Source organism: Malus domestica, chromosome 10, assembly GCF_042453785.1.
Source record: "Malus domestica chromosome 10, GDT2T_hap1".
Classification (NCBI taxonomy): domain Eukaryota; kingdom Viridiplantae; phylum Streptophyta; class Magnoliopsida; order Rosales; family Rosaceae; genus Malus; species Malus domestica.
Genome location: NC_091670.1, coordinates 33800106 through 33815479, shown reverse-complemented (window position 1 = coordinate 33815479; position 15374 = coordinate 33800106). Strand labels below are relative to the sequence as shown.

Below are 15374 nucleotides of genomic sequence, written 5' to 3'. Positions count from 1 at the left end.
GACTAGGTAGGGCTTAGTGGGCCTATATTAGTTAGTGAGTTATTCTAGATAATATATATACCTCGATTTACGTGTATGGGACGCCTTATTGTGAGATATATGTGTATTTATCTTCTTGATAATATGAATTATATGTATGATAACTGTTATGACAATGTAAGCCTAAAATTCTATTAGAAGTATTATGTAGAACTTATATGCTTGTGTGACATGTTAGTTAGTGGTCATGAGAAGTTGATAGTGCAGGTGCCTACGTTGTAATCATAGGGGTTGAGGTAGGGGTAGATTGTGTGTTGAACTTACTGCACCATGTAGCAGTGGTACATGAATGGTTCTGCTTGGTATATCCGCGATGGGGGACCATACGTATTATATAGGTGATCATGCTTGGTATATCCACGATAAGTGATCACCACTTGCACGATTAGACTATGCTTATGGTTCTGCTTGGTTTATTCGCAACGTAGTTAAATGTTAATATCGTGCATCTTTGATTTTTGGGATTGATTAATTGGAGTGATTGTGGAATGATGTTGAATATGATTGTTATTACTATGATCAGATTCGTTGACCAATGTGGCTAGAGAATAATATTGTGCTTCTTTGGTTGTTCTTTGAGATGTTGCATGCTATAAATTGCGGTATTATGTTGAAACCAAGGATTTAAATATCGGTAATATCGGAAATATCGGTAGTACGAAAACACGGAAATATCGATGGAAATATCGGGATAATATCGATATCGATAAAAATTACATGGAAACCACGGAAATTGTAAGAAAAACTTGGAAATTTTTATTGAAACTTTGCAGGATATTTATTTAGTCAATTATCTATTAATTTATCACAAAAAATTGGAAGGAAATGCATTGCATGATGGATTTAACATTATCAAGTTGATTATATAGCGAGCTGGCAAACATTGTGAGTATAGAAAATATGTAGTAATTAATGAAAGAAGTTTAAATACACCATAATCATTTATATATAATGAATTAGTACAATATTTTACACTTTATACATTGCATGGAAAGATACATGAGTGACTTAGTACCACATAGAGTTCCTATGAGGTTCAAAATTTTCACCTTGGTGTTTTTTAAAATATAGAAATTTATCCTAGATAATAAATATTAGCTTGCAAACCTTGCAGACATCTTAATGACCATATAAGGCTGAATATGTAATCACAAACACATCTGTAACGAGTTGGATAAGGCCCAGGTACGTGGTTGACAAAGGAAGGGTTCAAATATAATCTGCTTGCTTAGTTAAAAAAAACAAAATATTATCTAAATAATTTATAATTTATATAACATTTATATATATATATATATATATAATATATCCTAAACTTTTAAAAATATAAATGGATGGCCTTCATTATTAAAAGTTAAAACCATGCACCTCTTTCACGTCACTTGTCTAAAAGTTTTAGACTAAAACCATCAAAGCCAATGGTTTTGTTTTTTTTAAGTCTTCCGTCCCACCAAGGTTTTCTCTCTCTCTCTCTCTCTCCCCGCACCGTCCCCTCCTCCTCCCTCATCTTCACAGATCTCTGTTCCTCTCTCTCTCCCCGCATCACAGATCTCTGTTCCTCTCTCTCTCCCCGCATCGTCTCCTCCTCCTCCCTCATCTTCACAGATCTCTATTCCTCTCTCTCTCCCCGCACCGTCTCCTCCTCCTCCCTCATCTTCACAGATCTCTGTGAAATGTTTGCTCATTGATCTCTCAACTCCGTCCGATCCGCGGCCTTCCAAAGATGATGATCTTTAGCACTGTAACTGCCGGTCAGGTACTCGATTTCTCACCTTCTACTGTTTTCTTCCAGATCTTGCTCGAATTCAAGCCCTTGCTTCTCGGATTAGTGTAATTTTGTCACTGATTTTGGTATAAAGTGGTGATTTTTGTTGAAAGATAGTGATGATTTTGTTCCGTGTGGTTGTAGGTTTCGTTCTTGCTCGGAGTTATTCCGATTCTCCGGCGAGGTCGTGCACCTCCGGCGTTGTAGCAGTTCAAAAAATATCGCGATATTTCCAAAATATCGCGATATTATCGATAATATCGCGATATTTTGACGAAAACCATCCGGATACCTATTTAAATATCCATTGCGCGAAAAACCGATAATATCGGCGATATTTCGCCGATATTATCGGCATTTTCTTCCATGGTTGAAACATAGTGATTTATAAGATGGATGAAATGGAAATCTTGATTGTCATGTTAGTTTGTTATGTAGCCCTTAATCTAGTTATTTATGCTTGTCTTGTTATGTAACCCTGAATCTAGTAATTCATGTTTGTCAATTCCCAATAATTGATTGTGGAATGTTATGCCTTCCTGTTAGAATGCACTGGGATAAATGTCTAAGTTTAGTGAATGGTAAACTACGAATGGCTTGATCCATTCTTAGGGTACGTAGGCAGTCTAATGCTAAGGTTAGATGCAGCCATGAAATAAAAGAAAATGAATGCATGGTTAAATCATTGATTAGTTTTAGTCTTGTCTTGAAGACCAGACATGATAAATAAATAGTGATGTGCTGACGTCATATGTCGATCTTGGACGTATATCGGGATCGGGGCGTGACACAGAATGCACTAATGAAAATGAGGTCTCTATCACTGACAATAGAGTTAGGCATCCCCTGCAACTTGAATATATGATCTTCAAATAGTTGTGCTACTACAATGTCAATGTAAGGGTGTGACAAGGGTACAAAATGAGCATACATTGAGAGCCTGTCAACCACCACTAAGATCACAGTTTTCCCCTTACAATTAGGCAAGTATACTATGAAGTCCATGCTAATGTCAGCCATACCTTATGAGGAATAGGTAATGGTTGGAGCAATCCAAAGGGTGACATAGTTTCAAATTTGTTTTGTTGACAAGGTTGACATTTAGCAACAAACTTCTAGATGTCATTTTGCATTCCCTGCCAATATAAACTCTTCTTAATTCTCTGGTAAGTTTTTAAGACCACTTCGTGGCCAAATGCAGGAGTTGAGTGATGCTCCTCAATGATCTTAGTTATCTAATCAGATGAATGACTTAAAACCATTCTTTGTTTGTACCACATAAACCCATTGTCTATAGAATACTTGCCCAATGTTGAGCTTCTAAAGCCATCTTGGACAACTTGAATCACTTTTTTATTTTTCTCAACAATCCACTCATCTTGCTCATTACTCTTTCCGAGCTCATCCATCCGTCCAAAGTATAGATATGAAATAGTAGTACATTCCATGTCTATGTCTTCAATAGAAATAGGAGATTCATGCAATTGAGTTGTCCCTTGCACTATGGAGAGTGCATCAACAACCACATTTTGAGGCCGTTGTTTGTATTAGATTTCGTAGTCATACCCCAACAGTTTTGACACTCATTTCTGTTGGAAATGAGTATTGCCCTCTGGTTTAGGAAATATTTAAGACTGTTATGATCAGTCTTGATAATAAAATGTCTTCCCTGAAGACAGTGTTGCCATTTCTTCACAGCATGTACAATGGCAATCAGTTCTCTCTTATATGTAGAAAGAGCTTGATTTCTGGGACCTAGGAATTGGCTAGTGAAAGCTATAGGTCTCCCTGATTGATGTATCACAACACCAATACCACATCTATATGCATCACATTCTAACTCAAGAGTTTTAGAAAAATCTGGGAGAACAAGAACCTGTGGTGAAACCATGATAGACTTGAGTTGTTCAGAAGCCAATGTAGCATCTGAATTCCACTCAAACCTATCCTTCCTTATGAGTTTGTACAAGGGTTGGCATATATTCCCATAGACTGGCACAAATTTCCTGTAGTAGCCAGTGAGTCCCAAAAACCCTATTAACTCTTTAACATTTTTGGGGGTAAGCTGTTCCTGAATTGTCTGCAACTTGGAAAGGTCAGCAGCTACACCATCATGGGATACAATATGCCCTAAATGCTCTGCAGAAGTTTGTCCAAATGAGCATTTTGATTTCTTAAGATATAGTTAATTATCTCTACGAATTCCTAATACAAGCTGCAAATGAGTTAAGTAGTCTTCCCAAGTCTTACTATATATCAGAATATCATCAAAGAAAACTAACACAAATTTTCTGAGATATGGCTTGAACAAATCATTCATAAGACTTTGAAAAGTGGTTGGTGCATTGGTGAGACCAAAAGGCATCACAAGGAACTCATAATGCCTTTCATGAGTTCTAAAAGCTGTTTTTTCCACATCTTCTGAGTTTATTAAGATCTGGTGATATCCAAACCTTATATCCAACTTAGAGAAGTATTGTGCCCCATGCAATTCATCTAGGGAGGTCATCTATCAAGGGAATGGGATACTTGTCATTGACAGTGAGTGAATTGAGCTCTATATAGTCTATGCACATCCTCATGTGCCTTCCTTCTTTTTCACCAATACGATAGGGAATAACAAGGGGCTATGGCTCTATCTAATGAATCATGGATCAAGCAAATCCTGAACTACCTTTTCAATTTCACTTTTCTTCAATGGACCATAATGATATGGCCTAATGTTGGGTGGTTTAGCTCCATGTATCAGTGGAATGTGATGATCATGTACCCTGTGAGGAGGTAACTTAGTGGAAAAGGCAAAATTCTCATCAAATTTCCTAAGCAAACTCTAAAGTTCTTGAAGTTGTTTTGAGTTAATTCAAAAGCCTCAACTTTTCTCCCTTCCATGTAGTAGAGAAATAGACCTAAATTGGAGTTAAATATCTCCTTATCTAGGTGTTGCAATGACACCTCTTGAATGGTATGCTCAAAGGTGACCTTATGAGTTAATTTGTAAGTGTGTTGGTCTTTGGTGAACTCCATTATGAGCAGTTAAAAATCCCACATCACAGGACTCACTGTGGATAACCACTACACTCCCAACACTACATCACAACCCCTAGTGTTAGTGAATACAGAACCACATTGCAATTATACCTTCCCAAAGTAAGAGCAACTTGTTTACAACATCCAAAACTTCTTACCATACCCTTATCTTCTATCATCACTTCAAAAGATTTAGTAGAGTAAGCATGATATCCCCACTGCTTAAGAAGCTTGGAATTAATAAAGTTATGTGTGCTGCCAAAGTCCAAGAGGATTTTAACACATTGTCCATTGATTTGACCTTCTACTTTCATGGTTTTGGAAGTTTGCCCTTCATTAGTGCCATAAAATGCACAAGCACTAAGCTCTATGTTGTACAATTCTAGGGGCACTTCTTAAGGTTCCATCTCCAATTCATCATACTCCAAGACATCCAACAAAAGAAGTTGCTTCAAACCACATTTATGGCCCATTGACCATTTATCAGTGCAAAGTTAACATTCTCTCTTTTCTCGTTTCCTTTGAATTTCATCTGGAGACTTGATAGCTAAGTTAACATGGCGAGGTACAGTGTGAGCCATAGGAGTAGCATACGTAGTGTGAGGTTTGACTGTGGGAGAAGGTTTAGTAGAGGTAGGTTTAAACTCAGAAATTTTTGCATCCAATTGCACTGCAATAGCAATGGCATCATGCACAGTTGCAGGCTTGATGCGTGAAATTACTTGACACACAAATTAAACCCTCTTTTTGACAATTGTAGTATAGATGTAAGTAGGGTATCGTTCTAGGCCGGGGATTAGGAGGGATTGCTAATCTATTCTAAATTAATTTAAAAATATTAAATAAGACTCAAGGACACAAAACTAGGCTAAAAACTCTAATAACTCGAAACACACTTAAAATGATTCAAAATAATGAAAACAATCAAATTAAACACTAGGACTGAAATGGACGGAAATTAAATTAAAAGACTAACAATAAAGAAAACTAACTAAATAATATAATTTAATAATGGATGGGTGTTTGGTTTTGATGAAAAGTAAATTAAACTTAATTAAATTACAGAATTGATAAAAACATAAAATTAAGGTGAAAAGATAAATGACGGACTAGCTAGAGGGTTCTTCTCCACACATTACACATATGCAACCTAAATTGATTTTCAGTTGTTCTTTCAATAAATTGTGAATTTCAATACTCCAGATTAACCGTGAACAGCACTTTTTTAATCTTCAAGTTTTCCTTAAGTTATTGAATTGGACGGGAAAACGCATACAACAATTCAAAACATTCTTCAAAAGTCCCCTACGTGAAAAGCACAATAGAGATACAATCAAAGATCATTAAACTTTGTGAAAACTATAAGCATTGACGAGGCATTCGTAACTATGAAAAGCATGATACTCTTGCCAAGAATTTACTTAACGTGATTGTGACTAGCAACCTTTACTACTTGTGAAAATAAGTTCATAACGATTAGGTGAAATTCACTTATATTCTAACATCAAATTCATGCATGTAAATTAAGTATGCATCCTTAATCGACATACAAAAATAAGTTATCTATCAAGCAGTTAAGCAAATTAAATCACAACTCAGAAATCACAACTGAAGGTAATCAATTCATATTACAAATATATTCATGGTTTCGAATTAACCTCTAGCCAAAATAAAATTAATTACACATTATTAAAAACAGAAATAAAATAAAAATTTAGAGAGAGTAAACCGAAAGAAGGTGATCTGCTGCATCTGCCTGTCTTCCTCTCGCTGACAATTCCCTGAACTGCGTCAGTTGCTGCCAAAGGGCAGCTCCTGTTCTTCCCCGCGTCACCACCTCCTTGTGGAATCTGTCCCGTCTTCTCCTCTTCCCCGCGCTCACAGCCTCTCGGTTTCTCTGCTTCTTCCCGTGCGCTGCCAAGGGCAGCTTTTTCTTTCCCAGCTGACTTTCTTTCACGCTGCCAAAGGCAGCCTTTTTCCTCTCCTCTTCACGTTTTTCTCTCTGCCTTCAGGCTGCGCAAGGCAGCCTTTTTTCTCCCCCCGTTTTTCCTCCCCGCAGCTCTTATTTTATTTTCCCCTTTGTCTCACACTCTCTGGATCCAAGAAAAGAATCATGGGGCTCGTCGCAAGTGGCGAGAGCTGGACCCAGCGGCTGACCTCTTAGCTGTCAAAGGCAGCTCCCAATCCTCTTCCCTCCTTCCATCTGACAGTCCTTTTTCTTTATTTTATTATTCTTTTATTTTGCCATCCCCACTTCTCTTGGCTGTCCCGTTTGCTTTCTTTGTTTTCCAGTCCTCCCCGCATCTACTCCTCTTTTGCCTTGGATTCTTTCCTTTCTTTGTCCAACTCTTTCTTTCCACCGTTTTCTTTCTTTTTTTTTTTCTACAAAACAAAACCATCATGATGATGTTTCAAACATCATCACGACTTATCATTATTAAATATAATTTTTAATTTAATTTAAAAGCTGATCTACACAGACAGTTTTGACGAATTTATTACATAAAATTTCACTTGTTCTATTTTTATTTTCTTTGCATAACAAATCCTATAAACACAAAAATAACGTAAATAGCTCAAAAATATAAGGAACTAACTAAGAAAAGACGAGTGAATTCAAAGTAAAAATATATATAAATATCATCCGATCAAATACCCCCACACTTAACTTTTGCTAGTCCTCGAGCAAAACAAAGAAAACTAGAACAAGAAGTAACAAGAAAAACATTAGCTTCCCCCTATGTGACCCTCATAGAATTTCATTCGAGAAAACAAATCATCAAGAACCATAGCTAGCATCAAGGAAATAATCCAAGTTCATCTTCCTTATTCAAATATTAGCAGTAATCTTTAAATCATCCTTGAAGTGTAGTGTGTGAGATAGCCATGCTAATGCAATTTCAAGTTTTTATTTTTAAAATCATCATATGCAAACTAGCGACCTTCTCACGGGATATGCACTCAATCACACATGTGTTTAGTTTTAATGTGTTTCGCTCAAAGAATCAAATGTGAAATTTCTACCATAAGCTTGCATAAAGATCTCATCTCCACAATCATAATTGCAAAACTTAAATCAAGAGGACTTTTATTGGATGTAATGAGGTTTAGGGAGAGGGTTATTGAAATGAAAGAATAGGTAAACACAAGTTCCAAGCTACATTGCAAGCAATTCTTTTCTTTAGATTTATAAGAACTCAAGCTCTCCAGCAATTCTTCTAGCACCTCCAACCATACTCTTAAACTGAATTTTTAAAAACTTTTTATTTTCTTTTTATACAATCTTTCTTTTTTTTTTTTTTTTTTTTTTCTTTTTTTCTTTTCTTTTAATTCACAAACATGAAATACCCCCACACTTATTCTTTTGCCAAACATCTTCACAGTATTTCACAAACGTTTCTCATAAGACAATCTCGCATTGCTCGCTTGGAAATGGTAAGGAAAAATGTTTCAGGTATAAGGGTAGACATATCTGGTGATAAGAAATAAAAGGCTCAACAAACACGGCTCAAATTGGCAAACTAATGATATCATTTTTCTTTGGGAAACATGGTTATTTGGGCCATAGTGGTAAACCTAATGCCTCTATCATTTCCAAGTTCATGCAATCAATGACAAACATTTCGAAAGATCGTTACGCAAGTTCTAGAGATGTATCTCACATAAGTTCATCACACATGAAAGAATAAGAGTGTATGAAAAATGCACACACTTTCAATCGGCTCAAAAACTCACATAGGATGTATATGGTCACTAAATTCACATATGAAGCTTTAAGTCATACTTTAGTTTCACATTAACAAGGCTATGTGCATTTGGTTTTTCAAAGATGGTCAAACATGTACAAAACTAACAAGAGAATTAGGAATTTCATAAAACACATGTTAACTAAGTTCTTGATAATCGTGATTCAAATTTGATCTAATTATATCATTGGGTCGGGAAACTAACAAAAATCTAATTCAAAACAATAAGGGAAACAAGACAATATTTTTGGATTTTTAAATTTTCCGAAATTTTTTTAATTTAAATTTTTTTTTTTAAAAGAAAACAAAACTAATTAAGAACACAAAAAACAACAACACAGAGACAAATGAAATTCTGGAGATTTCTACCCCCACACTTAAACTTGACATTGTCCCCAATGTCAGAAAACACTATAATGCAAATAAAAAAATAAAATAAAATAAAAAAAATAATAAGAAACAAAATAACGCAATTGGACTGAAAACTTCCCTAATTTGCAGTAAAATCAAGCGATGACCCCCAAGCTAAAATTCTGTAATCAACTTCAAGGGTGGAAATAACCAAAAGTTCCTGCAAAGAAAAGAAATAATTCAGTTAAGTAACGCAAGAAAATTAATTAAAATTAAAAAAAAATTGCAAACGAAAAATTGAAAATTACGATAAAAGATAATGAATAAAACTAATAAGTAATCATTGGTCGTGCTTGTTGACTTTCCACAGCTTTCCTCTTGAACAGGGTGACACTTAGCTTTTCACTTGCAAGTGATGATTTTATGATATTGTACGGCGAAGCTTTGCTCTTTGGTTATGTTGCAGTTCCTTATTTGTTCTCCAAGCAGATGTGGCAGCTTCTCTAGTTCCTCAGTTCGGACTCCTTCCGCTGGGATGATTGTGCAAGCTGCATTCTTCTCTGCTTGTTTCTTCTGCACAACGGGCAGGCACGAGGGAAAGGTGTTGGTCCTTATTTCTTTCTTCAATCTTTCCAAGTGCCCACCTCTTGCTCTCTTTCTCCTTGTCCCTAGCTGAATTGTCTCCACATGCTTCGAGGTATCATTTTCACTTCCCTTACTGTCCCCCAGGCAGATGTGGTAGACGAAGAGAAAGCATAAAATGATGAAGATGAGTACTCGAGAGCAAGGCTAGGTAAGCAATCAGGAAAGGGTTCCAGGCAGTTGGCTCCAGATTGGAAGATTGATACCAAATGCTGGCTGATTGCTCTCTTTCTCCTTGTCGGAAAACAAAGACAAGGAGAAGGACATGGAGAAAGCATGATATGAGATACTCTTGCTTTCAACCTTTATGATATGAAATACTTTTGCTTTGAATGGGTTGTTCGCAGGAGTATCCCAAGGAATGAGGAACACAGAGTGACTCGAGAGGATTCTTTGGGAATGCATTTTCGGAGATGAAGAGGTGTTGAGAGGGTGTGCTGAGAGAGTGTGCTTTTGCTGTGGAAGGCGAAGGTAGAAACTTATAGGACTTGTCTTCACAACCGGAACTGTTCTCTCACTTAGTGTCGGCAGCCGGTGGATGGGTGAAGAATACAAATTACGCGCTTTCTGACAAAGCTGCCCGTAATTTCCGCAAAGCTGATTCCTCATTGATATCTGTAATCGGCGCTTCGAGCTCTGAGCATCGTCGATTGTAGAGGTAGCATGTGACACGTGCGGATAAATCTGGAAAAGAAGATTTTCCCGTGGGTTGAAGCCCAGCTTTTGAGAAAGCTAGCGTGTCTTTGACTGTTGAATTTCCCTCTTCGATTTCTGAATTGGTGCTTCGACAAATTGCCCGAGATTTCCGCAAAGCAATTTGCGTGTGACAAGTGACGACACGTCTGGACAAATTGATCTTTTGAAATCCGGGGTTCGGCTCGTGGTTTCTGAGCAAGCCCAGCCTTTAAGAAATGAAACGCCTCTTTTGAGAAAAGAATCCGGCTTTTGAGAAAGGAAACTCCTCTTTTGAGAAAAGAATCAGACGTTTGAGAACGGAGCCCCGACTCTTCGATTTGCGAGAGGACGCTTCTCTGAGGAGCGCCTCTTTGATTTCTTCCTTTTTATAGAGACGTTAAGCTTGTTCCACAACACACTTGAGCTCCCTCCTGTAAACACTCCCTTCTTGCACTTGTTTAATCTTGATCAGTCCAACTCTCTTCATTCTTTACCACCTCTGAAAAATGTCTGGCCCTTCTGATCGTCGTTTTGACTTGAACATTGGTGAAGAGGCAGCTCCGCCTTCACCAGACAACATATGGCGGCCATCCTTCATATCCCCTACCGGTCCCCTTACCGTGGGGGATTCGGTGATAAAAAATGATATGACAGCTGCGGTGGTGGCCCGAAACCTTGTCACTCCCAGAGATAACAGACTGCTCGCAAGGCGGTCTGATGAATTGGCAGTCAAGGAGTCTCTGGCTCTCAGTGTGCAGTGTGCGGGTTCCGTATCCAACATGGCCCAACGCCTATATGCCCGAACCCGTCACGTTGAATCCTTGGTGGCTGAAATACAGAGTCTCAAGCAAGAGATTAAAGGGCTCAAGCATGAGAATAAGGAATTGCACAAGCTCGCACACAGCTATGCCACCAGCATGAAGAGGAAGATTGACCAGATGCAGGACACCGATGGTCAAATTTTACTTGATCATCGGAGGTTTGTGGGTTTGTTCCAACAACATCTGCCTTCGTCTTCTGGAGCGGCACCGCGTAGTGAAGCTCCAACTGATCAACCTCTGCTGCCTCCTCCTTCTGTGGCCCCGCCGACTGCTGAAGCCCCGCCCACTACTGAAGCACCACCCGACCAATGAATACTATTAGTTTACATCATTGTAAAATTTTAATTTAATTTTTTTTTTTTTTTTTTTTTTTTTTTTATCATTAATTTTAAATTTTATCTTTTTTTTTTTTTTTTTTTTTAATTTTTTTTTTTTTTTTTTTTTAATTTAAATTAATGTAAAGAGACTTTGGTTAACCTTCCCCCACACTTAAACTAAATAACACAAACTCACAGAAATCAAACAAATAACACAACTAACTAAACAAGACAAAATGAAAGCATTAAAGATAAGGGTGTAAAAATGCAAATCTGATTGGGTTAGCGATTCCAAAGTCTCTCTTCGTTGAATGCTTGGGTTGCCTCCCAAGAAGCGCTTGATTTAACGTCTTTAGCCGGACGCATCTTTCCTTTAAATTTCCCTCGGCTCCATTTGAACCTAAAATCAAAGAAAGAAAAATAAATCAAATATCAAAAGTAAAATACACAAACACCAATATAAACATAAACAAAAACAAAAATAAAAGGATTAGCAAAGTTGCTAATCCCCGGCAACGGCGCCAAAATTTGATGCGTGAAATTACTTGACACACAAATTAAACCCTCTTTTTGACAATTGTAGTATAGATGTAAGTAGGGTATCGTTCTAGGCCGGGGATTAGGAGGGATTGCTAATCTATTCTAAATTAATTTAAAAATATTAAATAAGACTCAAGGACACAAAACTAGGCTAAAAACTCTAATAACTCGAAACACACTTAAAATGATTCAAAATAATGAAAACAATCAAATTAAACACTAGGACTGAAATGGACGGAAATTAAATTAAAAGACTAACAATAAAGAAAACTAACTAAATAATATAATTTAATAATGGATGGGTGTTTGGTTTTGATGAAAAGTAAATTAAACTTAATTAAATTACAGAATTGATAAAAACATAAAATTAAGGTGAAAAGATAAATGACGGACTAGCTAGAGGGTTCTTCTCCACACATTACACATATGCAACCTAAATTGATTTTCAGTTGTTCTTTCAATAAATTGTGAATTTCAATACTCCAGATTAACCGTGAACAGCACTTTTTTAATCTTCAAGTTTTCCTTAAGTTATTGAATTGGACGGGAAAACGCATACAACAATTCAAAACATTCTTCAAAAGTCCCCTACGTGAAAAGCACAATAGAGATACAATCAAAGATCATTAAACTTTGTGAAAACTATAAGCATTGACGAGGCATTCGTAACTATGAAAAGCATGATACTCTTGCCAAGAATTTACTTAACGTGATTGTGACTAGCAACCTTTACTACTTGTGAAAATAAGTTCATAACGATTAGGTGAAATTCACTTATATTCTAGCATCAAATTCATGCATGTAAATTAAGTATGCATCCTTAATCGACATACAAAAATAAGTTATCTATCAAGCAGTTAAGCAAATTAAATCACAACTCAGAAATCACAACTGAAGGTAATCAATTCATATTACAAATATATTCATGGTTTCGAATTAACCTCTAGCCAAAATAAAATTAATTACACATTATTAAAAACAGAAATAAAATAAAAATTTAGAGAGAGTAAACCGAAAGAAGGTGATCTGCTGCATCTGCCTGTCTTCCTCTCGCTGACAATTCCCTGAACTGCGTCAGTTGCTGCCAAAGGGCAGCTCCTGTTCTTCCCCGCGTCACCACCTCCTTGTGGAATCTGTCCCGTCTTCTCCTCTTCCCCGCGCTCACAGCCTCTCGGTTTCTCTGCTTCTTCCCGTGCGCTGCCAAGGGCAGCTTTTTCTTTCCCAGCTGACTTTCTTTCACGCTGCCAAAGGCAGCCTTTTTCCTCTCCTCTTCACGTTTTTCTCTCTGCCTTCAGGCTGCGCAAGGCAGCCTTTTTTCTCCCCCCGTTTTTCCTCCCCGCAGCTCTTATTTTATTTTCCCCTTTGTCTCACGCTCTCTGGATCCAAGAAAAGAATCATGGGGCTCGTCGCAAGTGGCGAGAGCTGGACCCAGCGGCTGACCTCTTAGCTGTCAAAGGCAGCTCCCAATCCTCTTCCCTCCTTCCATCTGACAGTCCTTTTTCTTTATTTTATTATTCTTTTATTTTGCCATCCCCACTTCTCTTGGCTGTCCCGTTTGCTTTCTCTGTTTTCCAGTCCTCCCCGCATCTACTCCTCTTTTGCCTTGGATTCTTTCCTTTCTTTGTCCAACTCTTTCTTTCCACCGTTTTCTTTCTTTTTTTTTTTCTACAAAACAAAACCATCATGATGATGTTTCAAACATCATCACGACTTATCATTATTAAATATAATTTTTAATTTAATTTAAAAGCTGATCTACACAGACAGTTTTGACGAATTTATTACATAAAATTTCACTTGTTCTATTTTTATTTTCTTTGCATAACAAATCCTATAAACACAAAAATAACGTAAATAGCTCAAAAATATAAGGAACTAACTAAGAAAAGACGAGTGAATTCAAAGTAAAAATATATATAAATATCATCCGATCAAGGCTTCAAAAGCTTAACTCATATTTAAATTGTTTCTTTAATCCCCCTATGAAACAGCTTTTATGAAGGATCAGACCAATGTCAAGAGTGCGATTAGCCAAACGGCGAAATTTAGTGACATACTCACGAAGGGTGCCTGTTTGCTTGAGCTTGAAAAGGGCCTCAATACTATCGTCGAATTTAGAAGGTCTAAACTCGCAACACAAAGCTTGAGAGAATTCCAACAATCTTGGTGTAGTATGGAGGCAGTCCATCCATCGAAACCATTGTAGCACCTCCCCCTCCAGATGCAAGGAAGCGATTAACACTCACTGAGGATCAGAAATGTTGTAAAAACTGAAGAACTGCTCCGCTTTGTAAATCTAGGCTAAGGGATCTTCTCCCTTAGTGAATCTGGGGAAATCAATACGTTGTTGCCATGGAGAACAAGGATTAGGGCCTCCACTAGCCCAGATATGAGTGCGAGGTGGGTTACCCGAATCAGTATCTTGGTGAACATGAGGTTTAATGAGAGGCGCAATGGAGGAAACTTCACCGTCTCCTTTAATCTACAGTTCACGACAAAATTGCTCAAAGTACACAGGGAGGTGTGCTTAGAGATGTCCGAGAAGCTTAGCATCGAACGCATTGTTCACAGCTTCAGCGATTAGAGTGGGTAGGGAAGCAAAGGAAGTTTCCAGAGCAGAAACTCGAGCATCCATGGTGGTGTGACGAGTGTTTGGTTTGGGACGGGGCATACACCGCAGGGAAAACCAGAATGGGATGGGTGATACCAATGTTAGAATCACAATCCTTAGTTGGAAATCGACCTAAACTGAGCAGCTATGGCGGCAATGCAATTGAGAACATCTGATTGACTCTAATATCTTAATGCTCTGGCACCAGTTTTTAGAGGACGTCCACTCCCTTCACGGTGACACTCTTGTCGTCAAAGTCCAAATTTCCAACGCTATGGTCAGTCGCATTCTAGTAGTATGAGATTAAATATTGAATTTTGTCCTTTGACTTTGTATGCAACTTAGCAATTTTTCATATATTACCCAAATTAGCTAATTTCGAGCCTAATTTTGTTCATTACTGATTTCAAACCTAGTTTTAATTTGAATTTTTTAAATCTAATTTTTAGTTGGAGTCGTATGTGTACATAAAAGAAAAGCTTTTATTGCATGTGTACGTACATATTCATGAATATGTTTGTGATCATGATTATGTAGTAAGGTTTTCATATCTGTATACTTGCATTTTTGTACCTATAGCTTGTCATTGTTCATGTATGGATAACAACTTCTTTGCATGTTGATGTACTGGTCTAGAGAGCTAGATTTATGTACCTACGCACTTCTATACACTTACATATATATACCCTTTATTCAAAGGGTTCTCCATTTTTGGATAAAAATGGGGGCTAGTTGTAGGGCTCACTTCATGTCCAACTTAAATGATCTGAACCGTTATTTTGTAAGTCTCGATTCATATATCATCTTTGCAAAAATTCAATTCAATCTGGAAACATTTGT

At 37.3% G+C, this 15374-nt stretch overlaps 1 long non-coding RNA gene across 1 annotated transcript; it reads left to right on the top strand.

Moving 5' to 3' along the window:
• The first annotated feature begins 1408 nt into the window (after positions 1-1408).
• LOC139188854 (uncharacterized) lies at positions 1409-2042 on the top strand. The gene is made up of 2 exons (XR_011572214.1): positions 1409-1795; positions 1949-2042. It is a non-coding gene; the product is annotated as an uncharacterized lncRNA (long non-coding RNA).
• The last annotated feature ends 13332 nt before the right edge of the window (positions 2043-15374 follow it).